The 14697-nt window shown below is 43.0% G+C and overlaps 1 protein-coding gene across 2 annotated transcripts in view; it reads left to right on the top strand.

Annotated features, from left to right (window-relative positions):
* Positions 1 to 220: 220 nt before the first annotated feature.
* The window catches only part of LOC142817990 (oxytocin receptor-like), a 40725-nt gene continuing 26248 nt past the window's right edge, over positions 221 to 14697 (top strand). For both annotated transcript variants that reach the window (XR_012895465.1, XM_075896118.1), the window contains exon 1: positions 221 to 400. The gene's annotated coding sequence lies outside the window, so the exon portion shown is untranslated. The remainder of the gene's footprint in view (positions 401 to 14697) is intronic.

The raw sequence follows: 14697 nt of genomic DNA on the forward strand, positions 1-14697 counted from the left end.
ACAGCTATTCTCACGACCGCCGTCCACGTATGTAAGTTTGTGTTTTGGGAGGTAGAAAGCGTGCGTTGAGGTTAGGAGACGGATGGAGAGGAGTTAGAGCGAGAAAGACGGGGGCCTCTGCGCAGGCGCAGGAGCTGCGAAGGCGAAGGGCGAGCTTGGTGGTGAGAACTACGTGCGCAGCTCCGCCGGCTGTTGGATATGTACTGGCGGAGATCGCAGCCAGTCGACACGCTGCTGCCAGTGGAAGACGGAAGCGCTGCGGACTGAGGAGCGAATTTCTCGCTGCGTTAAAATTGACGATTGCCGCCACACTCAACTCGTTGGAGGGATGAAGAAAAAAAGAAACTGTCCTCATAGCCACAGATGAGTGACGCACTGCTGGGACTCTCCTCTTTTTTGAGTAAGTTCGAGTGTTCGTTTTAGAAAACTTTGTCGCTATTGGAGGACTTATATACATTAGGGAGGTGTTTTGATTTCAGGTATGAATGACGTCATAATATGTGCCACACGGATGAGTACACTGCGACATGACATAACGCACAACTTTAGCAATGTGTAATGAACGCTTTCATAAATAAGAGTATGCCTACGTGCTAACGACATTTATAAGTCGTTGGAATCAGTCTGCTTATGTGCTTTTATTTAATTAATGTGAACTTACAGCGATTGACTGAATTATGCATAACCTTCAAAACAGCAGAACTCACCACTTCTCGCCCACTTTCCTTTTTCGTGCGTTTATTGTGTGCTTTGTCAGAAGCTTTATCACTTTTGGTACAGTGCATAAAAAAGAGACACAAATTCAGAAAACAACCATAAAGGTCACAGTCGTTTTAGAGTACAAACGCCTGTTGGTTCCTCAAAGTATCGAGGGAGGCGTTAGCCCAATATTCTTTGGATGTGGTCTCCGAGCTTAAGGATTGATTGATAATTGGGGTTTAACGTCCCAAAACCACCATATGATTATGTCAGATGCCGTAATGGAGGGCCGCGGAAATTGAGACCACATGGGGGTCTTTAACGTGCACCGAAATCTGAGCATACGGGTCTACAGCATTTTCACCCGCATCAAAATTTTACCTCCATCGAAAAGCCGGGATTCGATCCCGCGACCTGCGGGTGAGCAGCTGAGTACATTAGGTACAAGGCCACCGCGGCGGGGATGTCCCGGAGTTAGCAACAACGAAGGCCGCAGAATAAGACTGCCTGTAAACACTCGCAAGCGTGCTTGTTTCAGTACAGAACGGTGAAGAGAAAAAACAGTGTTGTGCACTGACCAAGCGCGGAAACCATGACATTTATTATGAACCGTAACGACCTGCTCCCGATCTTGAACAGTCGTTACACTTTTCACCAGTTTGCTGCATCAAAAATGCTACACGAAAGAGTGGCTAAAAGTTACAGCGGCACAGGAAGAGTCAAGGTTCAGAAACTATAGGAAGAAATGCTGTGGCCGTAGTAGCCACGAAGGCTACATTTGGAGCGATGGTGATACTAGAAATCCTACTTCCCATTACATTGATTGTTTCTGGAGTACTCACAGCTCTTGCAGTCATGCTCGGAAGTGAGAGGAAACTGTTGTCGAAGAAAACAAATCGCCGCACCTGATCCAGGTTTGACCCTGGGCTACACAGAAGTACAGCTCCTCAAAGCTAGGTTTGACACGTTCGTTAAAAAATAGGAAACAAAAACAGCACAAAAGGAGACGAAGCATAAGTGAAGGACAGCACTCGTTCTGGGTGATTTTGTGCCACGTGGATTCTTCTACATCGCTTACGCCATTTTGTCTCTGCAATTCACAATAAGTGGGCTAGTACGACCAATCTGTGACAAGTGCGCACGAGTAATACACTATCGCTGGAAATAACCGAACACTTTCTTTTTACCATGAAAGAGCATCGTCTTTCACTGTAGGTGTATTAGTCTTTCAATGCACTAAATCGCTGTAGTTAGTAGCAATTCACCGCCTACGTAAGCAGTTGACAACTGCAGATACAAATACTGTGACACATGGCAGTTCCACTGAACGTAGCCATTTTGCGTAAAGCGTCATTTCATCATGATCATCATCATCATCAGCATCATTATCATTATCAGTGTAACTACGCCCACTGCAGGACATATGCCTCTCCCATCCCATGTCCTGCCAGTCAACTCGGTCTTGTGCTTGCTGCTGCCAATTTATACCCGCGAACTTCTTACTCTCATCTGTCCACCTAAACCCGCTTGCCTTCTTTGGGAATCCAGTCAGTTACTCTTAATGACCAGCGGTTATCCTGTCAACGCGCTACATGCTCGGCCCATGCCCATTTCCTCTTCTTGATTTCAACTATGATATCCTTAACCCCGGTTTGTTCCCTAATCCACTCTGCTCTCTTCTTGTTTCTTAAGGTTCCACCTACAATTTTCTTTTATATTGCTCGCTGCGTCGTCCTCAATTTACGCTGAACCCTCTTTGTAAGCCTCCAGGTTTCTGTTCCATTGCTACGTACCAGCTAGATGCAGCTGTTACATACCTTCCTCTTGAGGGATAGTTGTAACCTACCTTTCAAGATTTGATTATGCTCGCCAAATGTACTCTACCCTACCCTTCCTCTTCTAATTACTTTAATTTAGTGGTTCGGCTCCACGGTTATTAACTGTTCTAAGTGGACATAGTTTTTAAAACTTCAAGTGCTCTATTACCTATCTCGAAGCGCTGCTCTCTTGCGAGGTTGTTGTACGTTACTTTCGTTTTCTGCAGATTCATTTTAAGACCCACCTTTCTGCTCTCCTTGTCTAACTCCGTAATCATGAGTTGCAATTCGTACCCTGAGTTACTCAGCAATGCAATGTCATCGGCGAATTGCAGGTTACTAAGGTACTCTCCACTAACTCTTAACCTTAACTGTTCCCATGCTAGGCCTCTGAAAACATCCTGTAAGCATGCGGTAAACAGCATTGCAGAGATTGTATCCCCAGCCTTACACCCTTGTTGGTTGGTATTCTGTTGGTTTCTTTATGAAGCACTATGAGAGCAGTTGATCCCCTTTAATTGATTGATATGGGGTGTTCAACGTCCTAAAACCACCATATTATTATGAGAGACGCCGTAGTGGAGGGCTCCGGAAATTTCGATCACCTGGGCTTCTTTAACGTGCACCCAAATCTGAGCACACGGCCCTACAACATTTCCGCCTCAATCAGAAATGCAGCCGCCGCAGCCGGGATTCGATCCCACGACCGGCGGGTCAGCAGCCGAGTGCCTTAGCCACTAGACCACCGTGGCGGGGTGGTAGATTTACTGTAGATTTCTTCCCGGATGTTTATATATGCTTCGTCGATGCCCTCATTTCGCAGTGTCTCCATAACTGCTGATATTTCTACTAAATTAAACGCCATCTCATAATCTATGAAGGCTATGTATAGTGGTTGGCTTTATTCTGAGAATTTCTCTATTACCTTATTGATAGTGTGAATGTGGTCGATTGTTGGGTAGCCTGTTCGAAATCCTGCGTGTTCCTTTGGTTGATTTAATTCTAACGTTGTCTTAATTATGTTAGCAATAACCTTTGTAAATAGCTTGCATACTACTGAGAGCAAGCTAATCGGCCTGTAATACTTCAAGTCCTTGTCATCTCCTTTCTTATGTATCAAGATGCTGTTAGCATTCTTCCGAGATTCTGGTACTCTTCCTGTCAGGAGACACCTCGTAAACAGGGTGGCTAGTTTTTCTAATACAATCTGTCCTCCATCTTTCAGCAGATCTGATGTTACCTGATCCTCACCAGCAGCTTTGCCTCTTTGCATGCTCTTGAGGGCTTTTATGACTTCTTCTATCATTACTGGCGGGGAGTCATCTGGCTTACTGCTTGTTTTTATATTAAGGTCGTAGTTTCCCGGCTACAGTACAGATTTATGTAAAGCTTCTCTGCTATTTTAACTATCCTATCCATATTGGTAGTTATTTTGTTTTCCTTGTCTCTTAGTGCATACATCCTATTTTTGCCTATCCCAAGTTTCCTCTTCTCTGCTTTGATGCTTCCTCCGTTCTTCAGAGCGTGTTCGATCATCTCCATGTTATATCTTCTTACATCAGATACTTTACGCTTATTAGTCAACTTCGAAAGCTCTGCCAACTCTATTTTGTCTGATTTGCTTGAGGCTTTCATGCTTCGATGCTTCTTAATGAGATTCTTTGTTTCCTGGGGCAGCTTGCCGGCGTCCTGTCTTACTACCGTACCTCCAACTTCCACTGCACACTTCGTATGATACTCGTCAGATTGACATTTATTGTATCAATGCTAAGGTTGGTTTCCTCGATAAGAGCCGAGTACTTGTTCTGAAGCGAGGCTCTGAATTTCTGTACTTCCCCTCTCACTGCTAGCTCATTGATTGGCTTCCTGCGTATCAGTTTCTGTCGTTCCTTCTTCAAGACTCGGCGAATTCGAGACCGTATCATTCTAAAGTTACTGCATCGTACATTGCCAAGCACTTCCATATCCTGCACGATGCCTGGCTGTGCACTCAGTGTAGTATATTTCGTTCTTTCTTTCGCCATTAGGGTTTCTCCATGTCCAAATACGGTTCTCTCATTTTCGGAAGAAGGTATTCAAAATGCGTAAATCATTGCGTTCTGCAAATTCTACTAATAGTTTCCCTCTGGAATTTCTGGAACCGATGCCGTAATCTCCCTCCCACTGAGTGGTCTCCAGCCTGCTTCTTTCCTACCTCTGAATTGAAGTCTCCTACCAGTATACTATACTGTGTTTTTACCTTATTCGTATCTGTTTCCACGTCTTCATAGAAGATTTCAACGTGTTGCGGCGCGTTAGCACGGACGCACGTACGTACGGCGTTACACACGTCAGTCAAAGTACTGCTTCGTATCTGAAAATGTCATCGAAGTATGCTTCGATGTTAGGTGTCCTGTCGGCCAGGTTGTGCAGCTGCTGCACTAGTAGCCACACCAAGGGCGGTATCTATTACACAGGAAGCAATCAGAGCCAGTAAGCCTACCTCGCTTGCGGATTTCTAGGCATTCTTTCTTTTCGCAAAGTTAGTTGGCTTCCCCTGAGATAATTGAGTTACCCGTCACCTAGTAGACAAACCACATACTTCGGTTCCTTCACCGAAAGCTTCCTTTGAACGGATCACGCTGTATTGCGAGGCACGTTAATGGGCCACGCGTCGCTAAGAAAAGCTAATGAAGGAGAATAATTAATGAGGCTCTCTCCCAGTTTTGGCATCCTAGTTTTATTGGCCGCGAACGTGACAGCCTTCGGAAAGAAAAGAAAAGAGATGAAACTTGCGGAAAAGGGAGGGTCAGAAAAATCGCGACAAAGTGACCAAGTCGGTTGGTACATACACGAAGATCGACTTCAAAATAACAAATACAGTGACAAGGACTAATAGAGAGTGACAAGGACTGATAGATAAGACGATATCATAAACAACGTAATTAGAAAGAAGCACAAATTACCTCTTGATGAACGTATGTGCCGCCGATAAGTGCTTCATTTCACACGCACACGACAGTCTGCCGGGGTTTCTTACGCCACTCGATGTTTTTTTTCGAACGTTTCTTGCTACAATCAGCTGGATAATTGCATATTATACACAGGAATGTTCTCTGGAAATGTAAGAGAGCACTGATTTTCAGGAGTGAAGCTCCTCTTGGTCTAGCCTTGTCCCGTGTCAGGCATATACCCGGCAGAATCTCCCGAAGAGTATAACAGATGGCGCTGTCTCATAGAAGAGTATACAAACTGTAGTTGAGCGAGAATAATCTAGACGGCGCTGTACCGCTTCTCCTCTAGTGGCTTCTGCGCGGGCTGTGCCTGAGTGCGCGGGGAACGAGAGCCTCTCTCAATCTTCTGGATCATCACCGTTCGTGTCCGACTATTGGTGGGGCGAGGACGAAGTAAAGTGGTGGGCGCGGACGACTGGCGTATCGGGCTAATTAATCACCAGACAGACAGACAGACAGACAGACAGACAGACAGACAGACAGACAGACAGGCAGGCAGGCAGGCAGGCAGGCAGGCAGGCAGGCAGGCAGGCAGGCAGGCAGGCAGGCAGGCAGATGGATGGATGGACGGATGCACGGACGGAAGCACGGACAGATGAATGAATGGATGGACGCTTCGCTCCTCTCATTATCATTCACTCCGTGAATGATTATGCTTTGATTTTTTTAGATAACCGAGTTTTAAAAAAATTTTCATTTTTGACAACAGCGTTTCTTTTTCACTACAAGATTGTAGGACCTGCCAAGTGGTCGCGATAATGGTGGGCTCAATAAAAAAATTCTTTTTTTTTTCGCTTGAAGTTCAAAAACACGGAAACCCCAAGTTTAGCAATATATTGCCACAAAGACGAGTTGTTCCATATTTAAAGCTGCTTTGCGTGTTCCTTATTAGTTTCTCTACATCATCTCTGCCTTCGCAAATGGTTTTTAACAAGGCCTTGCAGTACACCATAATGTATTTGCAAGCGACCCTGATAGTTACTATCTTACTTTTTGAGCTATCTCATTGTACTAAATCGCTTGAACTGAAGTCGTCTGTTACCTTTTACAGCGAACGCATAAAGACGTACTCCTACGCACATCGTTATTGATGCTTGTATGTTTAATCTAACCATGATGAGGAACAAAAATAACACGTCTCTAAATAAATCCGAACGGTATTCTTATGCAACTGCTCACTGGTCCATATTCGTAAGTCAGATTTTGTTCGGTGAAAGCAAGGAACTGGTATGGCATAGGTTATCGCCAACGTAAAAACTTTGAAGGGAGCCTACACCGAGTAGTGGTTTCAACTTGCGTAACATCCTCCTTCCTAAGTTTTTTTAAAAATATTCTTTCCAAAAAGACGTGCAGCTGAAATCTTAAATTCTAAGCGTCCCTTTCGTGGAATTGTGCAAATGCAGAAGTAGAAGCCACAAAAGCAAAATGGAGAACAAAATTTTCTTTGACCCACACCATCCCTGTACTTACAAAACAGGGAAAAGCTGTATAGAGATGAGAAATTCCCTTTAGTCTAAGTTTACGAAATACGTGCGCAAGACGGAGAGAAGCTGGAGAAGACTTGGCAATTGATTGCGACAATAGCTCGGAATTCACTCGAAAGACCAGCATGAGGTTTAATATCAGTCTTTCTTCGACTATGCCGCGTGGTTCTAGGGTGATAAGACATTTCGATTTCCATTAGTTCACGTACCTCCGTCAGTAAAGATAAACTGAAATAGTCAATTTCGTTAGCGTCGGCTCTTGAAGTATGTGACTTGCCTAAGTGATCGCCATTCTTAGAATGCCCCCGGGGGGGCCCAATATTTCAAAAATTTTTTTTTGCAGACAAACAACCGTGCTTTCCCTTTGCTTTATATTTTATTCGCATCTCATTAAGTTCTTGAAAAAATGAATTTAAGTAGCATAGTGTTCCGGGCTTGACTGTCATCTTAACAATTTTGTCTGTTAAGTTAGTTTCACGAGCTTTTTAACAGGATTTAGCGCTTCCATTTCTTAAGCACTCCTTATTAAAGTTGCGGATAGCGAGTAGCGGATAAGAAAAACCATTTGGTAGTGAACTCCTGTAACGGTCATAGTTATTAATGTCGCCTGTCAAGTTCTTTCGTACAGCAATGAAGCTCTGCGAAGACGCCGGTACCGTGCTCTTTTTGCTGCCAACATTTTTTATCACAGGCGAAAATTTGCACATGACACGTACAATGTCGTACATTAAGCAAATTTGTCCACTCACTCACTCACTCACTCACTCACTCACTCACTCACTCACTCACTCTAATAAAAGTTGACACATGTGAAGAATACTTTAAAAACTTAGGTGAATTAATTTTAATTAACAAAGTAATTACGTCCATGCAATGATAGTAACACTGATTATTATGTTGGCCAATGTCTATCGCTAACCTGGCACCTCGTTGTGCTCGACACTTAACAAAGCAATAATTGGGACACATTCATGTTGAAAAGACAATGAAGAACTAGTGAACGTACTTGTACCATGTACATCCACCTTGTTCTTTCTTCGCCGTCTTTTAGTCCTTCAGTAACTGTCAAGAACAAAGAAGCTGCTGTGTCTATATTTGAAATATATTATATATATCACTGAAATGTAAAAGCTTCAACCAACACTTTTAACAAATCTTTTCTCCTGTTAACAATTGAAGATTGGAATCGGCTTCCAAATGCAATAGCCAACGAACGTAATACTCTGAAGTTTAAAATCTTACTCGAAACTCATTTTACAACCGAACCGTCGTAATTTCTGTGTGTAGCAAGTTGCCTTTCTCTCATTTTTTTTGTTACTTTGAATCATGCCATTAGATGTAAAACGAGTTCCGTTTTAATTATTGTCCTGTAATTCCAATTCTTGAATGGTATCCTACCTTATGTTCTTGGTCTGTGATTGCCTTTGTGTATCCTTGTTCGACCCCCCCTCCCCTTATGTAATACCCCATCAGGGTCCCTTAAGGGAAAATAAATTATGATGATGACTCATGACCACTCACATAAAGTGAGCGTGAGGCCACAAGTTTAGCATTTACATCTACATCATACTAAACGCATTTCAACATCAAGGATGCCTTGATGCACCAACTTTAATTATCTTACGTTATTGACTACTTTAGCAAATTTCGTACAAGCGTGAAGTCAGCCCGTCTGCCTCAGCAACTTAGCTTACAGGCCAATGCTCACGACTCACGAACTAGCATTTCCCCGAATAAAAAAAAAAAACGACACTCGCGCAGGTGTGGCAAAGAATGCAAGAACCCCACTAATTTAGGTGCTTTAACCCGCCTCGGTGTGGAACAACTAGTGGTTAGGTTATGGGCTGGTGACCAGAAGGTCGCGGGTTCGATGTCAGCCGTGGTGGTCGTATTTAGATGGAGGCGAAGTGGTAGAGGCCTGTGCACTGTGCAATGTCAGTGCACGATAAGGAACACGAGATTGTAAATATTTACGGAGCCCCCCACTACGGCCGCTCTCGCATAATCTAATCGTTGTTTCGAGATGTTAAACCCCAGATATTATTATCAATTTAGGTGCTTTATTTATCAAAGCATTGTCTTGCTTTTAAGTTTTTCGTCCTTGAATATCTTACGCGTATACGATGTAGAAGCACATGGTTTCGATGGAAAAGCAACTTGAACTGAAGTTTTCCAACGAGTATAGTTTGTTAGAATACGCGAGTCGAAAAAGGTAAATACCGCGAAGGAGCTTAGGCAAACAAAGCTCCTAACGTGTTTTGAAGTTCAGCACCTGTGTCGCGTATGTCTTTGTTCATCCTTCTTTTAGGGGCGAAGCACCTTAGGGCTTAGGCTTCTCAGCGCGTGAGAGAGAGGAAGGCCTTCGTCGCTCAAGTTTCGAGGCCATCTCATGCGATGAGGCTTTTTGACGTGGTGCGTCGGATGACTTTTGTCGCCATTTCATGCGACGAGGCTTTGCGACGTCGGCGTCTCATGTCGCCGTGGTGTGTCGTGTAGTCCCTGTGTGTCACGGGGTTAGGGTCGACCATGAAAATGCGCGCGCGCCACAGAAATAGGGCAGCTCCCACTACTTGCTACTGTTCCACTAAACACGAAGAATGCTACAGCTAGCGCAACTTATAGCCGACAGACGTTAGTGCAGTTGGAACGTCCTTCCTTACGTGCCCCGTTTCAGGCTTCGCACCACCAGTGTCTGATCAAAGAAATCTCTCTTCGCCTCTCTCCAGCTTCTCGTTAGGGAAACAGAAACCCCCTTCTCTTAATCATTTTCTCCCCCATAGTTTTGTTAAGCTTGCGTAGCTGTTCTCAAAATATTTGCTACCAATCAATGCGCCAGTGCCTCCTAAACGAGAAGAGAGACCATGAATGTTGCGAAAGCAAAAAAAAAAAACAAACAAAAAAAGGCCACGTGCGCTGACTATATGCAGAACTGCGCGCGTGAAGAGCCAATCTGTTGTCTTCAGATGAGCGAGTTGCGAAGATTTGTACAATGACTCCCGCACAGATGGCGTTGTGTATGTCACTTTTCGTGAAACTGGTCTTCAGGAGGTGTTGAAAGAGTTGAAACACGTGGCATTCAGATTTTCATATTAAAGAAAACAGAATACTAAAACCAACTTCTTGTATAAGAGAGAAACAAATACCTGCCCCAAAATCTCCTTTTCAATGCACTCCGGGTCCTTCAGGAGCAGTAGACATTCAACTGAGAAACGTCATAAAGAACGAGCTGACCACGCGAGAGGAACAGAGTAAAGCAGAAATACGTTGTGTTCATCTCTCTTTCTTTTATAATCACTTGACTCGTTTTTTTCATATCTAGTAGTGTGTTTGATATAGCTCGAGCCGCTCTTATCTTTCCCTCTACCCAACCCTCTTTCAGAAGAAAACTTAGACACTGAGTTCCTATATCGGTAGCGCATTATTTTGCGTAACTACACCCAACCCTCTTCCAGAAAAAAACTTAGCTCCTGAATTCTTATATCGGTAGCGCATTATCTTGCGTTACTAGTAACTCATTACTTTGCGTTACTAATTCCTATATTGAGGCAGCTTTTTGATGTCAAACTATGAGCACAATGAATAAGTTTTCCAGACTATTTGTCACTATACAGAAAAGAGAAAGTGTGTATGCTCCATTTTTGCCTAATCAAAGTACTTTGCCGCGTGAAGAGGCTGTAATATTAGCCTGCTGTGTTGCGTAACTTGCGGGCTAAAACTTCGCCTAAAAGCAAGGTTTGAATATTTAGGACTGAATGATCCATTTTTCAGCAAACATCCGACCGTCACAGGGAGGAAACGGTCACCGTAAACGGAAGCCATATGGTATATTCAGACTTCAATCAGGCCACTTCAGCTGAGTGGAGTGACGGGCAGGGTATCGGCCGACCGATGACATTTCGCGTTCTTGGAGCTAGCATCCAATGCGACACTACGAATCTCCATTCCATGCCTTGTATGTGAAGACCGTGAGCACCTAATAATAGCCAGACGTACAACAGTGGCTTGTCTAGCACTGCCTCTTTGTTGTCCCTGTGCTGATATGCAGGTCACACGTCGAGTCTGGCCTACGTCTCCGCTTTTCCGGCGGGGGATTCTCGCAACACTGAACACGGCACACCACCGGCAGCTAGGTTCATTCTCGCCGCCTTGAAAAGATGACAATAGCTGTCGAAGGGCTGTCGCAGCATTTTCCAGAGATGCTCCCATGCTGAAAAAAAAAAAAAACCCTTGCCATCGCCCCCTCTTCTGTCGATGACGACACACTGGGTGCATTACCTTTGGGAGAATGCATGCTTGAGTTCTTGAATAGGCTGGATGAGAAATGGATGCTATTTTATAAATTTTAAAGGTTCATGGAGACACCACAAATAAAATTCACAGAACGTTTTTTTTTTCAGAAGTGCGTTTTCGGATAGGTCAACGGCTGGTTCTACTCATGAAATATCATTATGACTGGCTGACATATTTTCCTACCAAGGTTTTGGCTTTTTGGTTTTTGTGAATATGGACCTATCTTAACGACTAAAAGTTGTTCATGTAATAATGAAAATGAGTTAAATAGCTAACTTGTATTTCTCAATTGAAGAAGGCCAGTAATTCGAAAGCCATTGGTCATTAAAAACTGTCGCTTGTGAGTCTTTGGCCTATTCAGAAGTAACAACAACGATGAAACCATATCCCAATTGCAACTCTCAGCTTAGCTTAGTCGTTAGCGCAGCTCGACGACCGGCCGCTTTCAGAAAAGTCAATTTTGAAGTGCCGGAACGTTCTACCTTCAAGCCAGAAGGCGACGAAGACACCGCTGAAGTTTCCGCGGTCAGCCGGACTCGCTAACTAAACGATTGTGACATTCACGCGCTTGAGTGTGTGCGTGCTTTACAATTTCTTCTCTTTAACCACCCATTTTCCTATTTTTCCCCTTGTTACCTTTTCATGCCCATTTTCCTGTCTCCAGTGCAGAGTAGCAAACGAGAAATTTTCTCCTGGTTAACCTCCCTGCTTTTAACTCAACCTTATTCTTTCTTCTCTGAGCTTAGCAGGGTAATTGGTAACAGCGGCCGTTTCAGAACATTAGCACTGAGCATGCGGCGGCACAAGTTCGATCTTTATGAAGTCAATGTCTAGACGCTCATCCTTGTCCCTGAAAAAATCATTGGGGAATTTTATGAGTTGAGTGTCTCGTGAGAATGTTTTTTGAACCCAGGTTGGTTCTGATAAAAGAAATTGTTAGCTACTACAGTACAATAAAGTAAAGACAAAACACAGTCTTTTGTAGATGTACTTCGAGCATTGATCATCGTCTATTTAAAACTGTAATGCGTCAACTAAAAACAAACAAAATTGGTCAATAGGTATAAATATGTGTTTTATTGCACCTCATCGCTTAAATTCCTATGTGACAGTGATTCTTTATATTATGTGTAGTAGGAATTCTTACATCTTCTCATACACTCGCCTGAATTTCAAAGCATATGAATGCCTCTTTGGTAAACAGATGTGTCAAGCCAGGCAAGAGCTTAAGCGTCATATTTCCGGTTTGAATAGACACTAAAGCAGTGTTTTGCATGTTGTAATTATTCCATAAGTACGTGTACAAGCTTGACCATCTTGTGTTGGACCTGCATACATCAACAAACACATCTCGTAGAATAGCCCCGCCGTGGTGGTCTAGTGGCTAGGGTACTCGGCTGCTGACCCCGCAGGTCGCGGGATTGAATCCCGGCAGCGGGGGCTGCATTATCCGATGGAGGCGGAAATTTTGTGGGCCCGTGTGCTCAGATTTGGGTGCATGCTAAAGAACCCCAGGTGGTCGAAATTTCCGGAGCCCTCCACTACGGCGTCTCTCATAATCATACGGTGGTATTGGGACGTTAAATCCCACATATCAATCAATCTCGTAGACTACATAATAATCTAAGTTTCACGCGACTTTATGGTTGCACCGACGCCTTCAACTGTTCCGCAGTTCCGCGAGCCTATGGAACAGCTTACCTGATGATATAGTGGCGGAAACTAACTCGGCAATATTCTGGCAATCTCTCAACGCGCATATCTCCGGCAGACCACGTTCTAGAATTGGTGCTTTTGTTCGGGAGTTTTCGCAGCTTCATGTGTAATGGCTTACAAGTTGTAGTCTTCCTCATCCCTTTCTTTTTGACGCAAAGTATCTATTTTATCACTTGCATTATTGTTGGTTTTTATTATGCCTTATATATGTAACACAAGTTGTATTTCACTTTTTATTGTTACCTTTTCTGCTGGTTCTTGTATCGTTCACTTTTCGTAGAATTTTGATGGTATTAATTATATGGTTTATATTGCTCTTTTCTTGCATACCATATTTTGCTCCTTCATGAGAACTGGGTTCATATCTTTGGTGTATAAAATTTCTGTAAAGCCCCCTTACTCAATGCCCATCTGGCCATGTAAGGTACTTCAAATAAATAAATAATTAAGTATTAGAAACACGAACTTGAAGATTTAGGGTGTCCGATTTTCATCGTTGTGTCCATTTTCAATTTGCTGATACGTATAACACTTTGTTTTATTTAGGCGTAATAATAAAAGAAGAAGTAACTATTGATTATAATATCGTCCGGTAAAAAGAAATCGCTCCCCCTGAACGAAAACCGCGCAGTAAGAAACAACAGATTTCATGCCTACACCTAGCCATTTCAAAATAAAATCGCCTCCTATGTAACATAGCTGAAATGGCTGACCACGCACTACTCAAAGATGCTCTAAATGAGGCATTCGAGAAACTAATATATTTGTCTTTAAATAGTAGTGTTATTTTTAACATGAAACAAACTCGATTCTAGCGATGTTGTCACGATGCCTGTATATGCAAGACAAATGATGTTAGTTTATTTTTTTTTCATTACGAAGAAAATGCAGTACGTTGCTGTCAGTTGAGAGGAAGTGTACTACTAGCAATTTCTTTTTCTCTTTATAGTTTTGTTTTCTTACTTACCTGTATTTGTTTCTATTACATTTTTTTTCACTTTTATGTGAGTTGTTATGCGCCCCCTATGCGATGACCACGTTGGGCCCTTATAATATATAAATAAAACACATGAATAAATGTGTCATTTATATATATATATATATATATATATATATATATATATATATATATATATATATATATATATATATATATATATAGAGAGAGAGAGAGAGAGAGAGAGAGAGAGAGAAGTTGTTTCCTTTGTTGTCTACTTTGCAAATGTTCACAATTATAAACAGAAAGCCATGTTACGCAGTTCAGTGTAGAAGTTTTACAGAAAATAACGGACTTCTCAAGAAAATAGTGAACCACGCAACTACGTAATTATTTTGCCAGATGCGTAGACATACTTCCTCCAAGGTTGGGTCACCTACGTCACCATCAACGGTCGAAGCTTGCGGGATAGCTAAGCCTATTTCAATGTATGTATAAGTAATGAGAAGCGAAATGGATGGAGGCGCACTGCGTAAGACGTACTAGTCTATTCGCTTGGCGGCACATAAGACTGCACCAACACGTCGCGCGCGTATGCGATGGCTATCCATCAACGCCAACGGGTCACTTGCTGCTCAACAAGATTAAAGTAGACAGGCCTGTATCGGTGGTTTGACGCCCCCTTCAACGAAAATAATCTTTCTCAACAATTACATACGATATTGAGTCTTTTTCGCCGAAGCGAGGGGGTAGGCAAGTTT

This window comes from Rhipicephalus microplus, chromosome 1, assembly GCF_043290135.1.
Source record: "Rhipicephalus microplus isolate Deutch F79 chromosome 1, USDA_Rmic, whole genome shotgun sequence".
Lineage (NCBI taxonomy): Eukaryota > Metazoa > Arthropoda > Arachnida > Ixodida > Ixodidae > Rhipicephalus > Rhipicephalus microplus.